This window comes from Triticum urartu, chromosome 3 (assembly GCF_003073215.2).
Source record: "Triticum urartu cultivar G1812 chromosome 3, Tu2.1, whole genome shotgun sequence".
NCBI classification, from domain to species: domain Eukaryota; kingdom Viridiplantae; phylum Streptophyta; class Magnoliopsida; order Poales; family Poaceae; genus Triticum; species Triticum urartu.
The window spans coordinates 486,148,872-486,153,538 of NC_053024.1; positions in this window are offsets into that span (position 1 = coordinate 486,148,872).

The following is a 4,667-nucleotide window of genomic DNA, read 5'->3' on the forward strand; positions in this document are numbered from 1 at the left end:
TCCAGCACCTGGCACCAAATACTCTGAAGTAACTGACATTTGGCTTCTTGCCAGTAAGGAGCGCATAGGATGTCTTGTTCAGAAGCTTGTGAAGATAAACACGGTTGATGATATGGCATGCAGTATCAATGGCCTCAGGCTAGAATTTTCTTAGAGTCTTGTATTCATCAAGCATCGTCCGAGCCATCTCAATAAGTGTTCTGTTCTTGCGTTCGACGACGCCATTCTGCTGTGGCGTGTACGGAGCTGAGAATTCATGTGTGATGCCCAAAGTATCAAGATATGTATCTAGGCCAGTGTTCTTGAATTCAGTGCCATTGTCACTTCTGATGTGCTTGATCTTGACGCCATAGTTGTTCATGGCTCAATTGGCGAAGCGTCTGAAGACATCCTGCACTTCAGTCTTGTAGAGGATTATATGCACCCAAGTATATCTTGAATAATCATCAACAATGACAAAGCCATAGAGACAAGCAGTAGTAGTAAGAGTTGAGTAATGAGTGGGACCGAAAAGGTCCATGTGGAGCAGTTCGAAGGGTTGAGTCATTGTCATGATTGTCTTCGAGGGATGCTTGGCCCTCGTCATCTTTCCTGCTTCACAGGCACCGCATAAGTGATCCTTCTTGAACTTGACGCCCTCGATGCCTATGACATGCTTCTTCCTTGCAAGGGTGTGGAGGTTCCTCATGCCAGCATGCCCTAGCCTCCGATGCCAGAGCCAGCATTCAGAAGCTTTTGCTAGAAGACATACTACAAGTTGTGGTCCTGCTGAGAAATCTACCACGTACAAATCATCTTTCCGATACCCTTCAAACACTAGAGACTTGTTAGATTCCATTAGAACAAGGCAATGATATTTTCCAAACATCACAATCATGTTTAAATCGCAAAGCATTGAGACAGACATTAAGTTGAAACCAAGGGATCCAACAAGCATGACTTTATCCATGTGTTGATCCTTTGAGATTGCAACTCTACCTAGACTCAATACCTTACTTTTACCAGTGTCAGCAAATGTGATGTGAATTTTGTCAGATGGACGTAAGGTTGAGTCCATAAGAAGGCTTCGCTTGCCAGTCATGTGATTGGTACACCCACTATCAATAATCCATTCTGAAGCAGCTGGTGTCGTACCCTACAGTGCAGTTAGGGGGATAGGCTTCACGAAGAGAATTGTGAAGCATAAACATTTGACGAGCAAGTGGATTATGAAAGCTTAGATCGAGGTTAGGACTGATAGGGCAAGTGGCAAGCGACTCAGGAACAAAATACATAATAAGACCATTTGGGCATTTGATCTTGCGCCCTACAAGATGTTTAAGGTCCCCAGCAATAGCGTCAGACGATTTTGGTTTTCGGCTGGAGACCTTTCCCTGCAAAAGAGAGTTAAGCTTTCTTAGCCACCCACATCTTCAAGGGTGGCTTCGAAGCAATGAGTCTAAGTGCAGCATCTGAGAACTTTGGCTTTGGAGCCCTAGCAAAAAGTCTTGCAGGTGGACAATAGTACTCATAAGGATAAGCAGAATAGTTTTTGGTCTTATGAACATGGCGGTTTGATGAAACGCGCTCATATTCATAGGCATGAGTAAGGTTTCCCTGCAAAACATTTGCGTTAGTGCAACCCAGGTGAGTCCTCTATCTGTATGAAGCCTTTGGACCATATGAAGCCCGTGGTCTGGGGTTTGTCTTCTTCACTTGTGGTGTCATGACGACATTCACAGGAAGATTCTCCAAACACCTTTTCGGCACCCAGACTTTCTTCATAGGCGTCCCATTCCTGCAGTTACTACCAATATACCTGGCAAACACTTCACCATTCTGATTTTTAAACAGTTTATAGTTTGCATCAAAGGATTCATCAATAACAATGGGATTAGCACAAGTGAAGCCAGATAGGGTGGATGGATCCACTGAAGGTTCCTTTGCAGCAACCCATGTGGTTTTGGGGTACTGCTCAGGTTTCCAGTAAGAGCCATCAGCATTCATTTTCCTTTCGAACCCAACACCCTCTTTCCTAGGGTTTCGGTTCAGGATCTGCCTTTTGAGGACATCACATAGTGTCTGATACCCTTTGAGACTTTTGAACATCCCTGTTTCAAGCAATGTCTTCAACCTAGCATTCTCATCAGCAATAGCAGTGGCATCCTCAGCAGAGGGGTTAGTTACCACATTAACAGTTGAAGATATTGCAACAGTAGCAGCAGTAGAACATTCAGCAACAGAAGTAGCGTTATCACACTCAAGGCATTTAAGACATGGTGGTTCAAATCCTTCCCGAGCTGAACTGATCTGTTCGGCGCGAAGTGACTTGTTTTCCTTTTGAAGATCTTCATGAGCCGCTCTCAATTTCTCAAGATCTTGCTTCCTTTGAAGATAATCATAGGAAAGCTTTTCATGAGTTGTTGAGAGCGTTTCATGACGACTTTCAAGTTCCTCATACTTAACGTGAAGATTTTTTATGTCTTCATTTAAGGACTGAGATCGAGTCATTTCAGCATCTAACAGATCATCGCTTTTGTCTAACAGTTTTTGAATATGTTCCATAGCTTTCTATTGTTCAGTTGCAATTTTAGCAAGTGTTTTGTAGCTGGGTTTGGAACCATAATCAGAGTCATCTTCACTAGATGTTTGATAGTGAGTAGTGTGTGTGTTTACCTTGGCACCGCGTGCCATGAAGCAGTAGGTAGGAGCAGAGTAGTCCTTGTCATTTGCATCGGTGTCGGTGATGAAGTCACTGTCTTTAGCGTTGAATATGGACTTGGCAACGTATGCTGTAGCCAGACTCGCAACGCCAGAATTGGACTCCTCCTCAGACTCCACCTCCGCCTCCTCAGAAGCGGACTCCTCCTCTGAATCCATTTCCTTGCCAACAAATGCACGTGCCTTGCCAGATGAGCTCTTCTTGTGTGATGAAGACTTTGAGGAAGACTTGGAAGAAGACTTTGAGTATTTCTTCTTCTTCTTGTCGTCAGAGTCATACTCCTTGCTCTTCTTCTTCTTCTTGTTCTCATTGTCCCACTGCGGACACTCAGAGATGTAGTGGCCAGGTTTCTTGCACTTGTGGCATGTTCTCTTCTTGTAGTCATGAGCAAAAGCTTCATCATTCCTTGAGCTTGATCGTGAAGACTTTCTAAAGCCTTTCTTCTTGGTGAATTTTTGGAACTTCTTCACAAGCATAGCAAGCTCCTTTCCAATGTCTTCAGGATCATCAGAACTACTGTCAGATTCTTCTTCAGATGAGGAGATAGCTTTTGCCTTCAAGGCACGAGTTCGCCCATAGTTGTGACCGTAGATGTCTCTTTTCTCAGAAAGCTGAAACTCGTGTGTGTTGAGCCTCTCAAGTATGTCAGACGGATCGAGTGTCTTGAAGTCAGGACGTTCTTGAATCATCAGGGCTAGGGTGTCAAACAAGCTGTCAAGTGATCTCAGGAGTGTCTTGACGACTTCATGCTTGGGGATCTCAATGGCGCCGAGAGCTTGAAGCTCATTTGTGATGTCAGTGAGTCGATCAAACATGAGCTGGACATTCTCATTGTCATTTCTCTTGAAGCGGTTGAAGAGGTTGCGAAGGACACTGATTCTCTGATCTCTCTGGGTTGAGACGCCTTCATTGACCTTGGAGAGCCAGTCCCAGACCAGCTTAGATGTTTCCAAAGCACTCACGCGGCCATACTGTCCTTTGGTCAGATGACCACAGATGATGTTCTTGGCAGTGGAGTCCAGTTGAACGAACTTCTTGACATCAGCAGCGGTGACACCTTCACCAGCCTTGGGAACGCCATTCTTGACGACATACCATAGGTCGACATCAATGGCTTCAAGATGCATGCGCATCTTATTCTTCCAGTAGGGATATTCAGTTCCATCGAAGACGGGGCATGCAGCGGAGACTTTAATTATCCCTGCAGTCGACATAGCTAAAACTCCAGGTGGTTAAACCGAATCACATAGAACAAGGGAGTACCTTGCTCTGATACCAATTGAAAGTGCTAGTGATTGACTAGAGGGGGGTGAATAGGCGATTTTTATGAAAGTCTTCAAAACATGGAAGTTTCGAAGACAAACGATAGAAATAAACCTATTACCATGCAGCGGAAGGTAGACTACACTAGGCAAACCATAGTCGAGTATTCAATGAAGTGAAAGCACAATGACTAATAGCAGCTAGGCAGTAAAGATCAGGTAGGAAGATTTTGTGAAGCCAATCAAAACAAGTAGTCACTTAGTGAAGACAAAAGATAATGCAATCATACAATGACTTCACAAGGACCAACAGTAAGTAAAGGGAAGGGAAGGATGAAACCAGTGACTTGTTGAAGACAATGATTTGTTGGACCAGTTCCAGTTGCTGTGATAACTGTACGTCTGGTTAGGGAGGCTGAGATTCAACTCAAAAGACCTCGTCTTCACCTTATTCCCCTTAAGCTAAGGACACACAGTCCTCGCCCAATCACTCTGGTAAGTATTCAAGGTAGACTTCCAAACCTTCACAGACTTCGTTCACCGGCGATCCACAATGACTCTTGGATGCTCAGAACGCGACGCCTAACCGGCTGGAGAATTCACAGTCCTCAAGTGTAATAAGTCTTCAGATTACACAGACAGGAAGACTTAAGTGATTCCTAACACTCTTTGGCTCTGGGTGTTTAGGGCTTTATCCTCGCAAG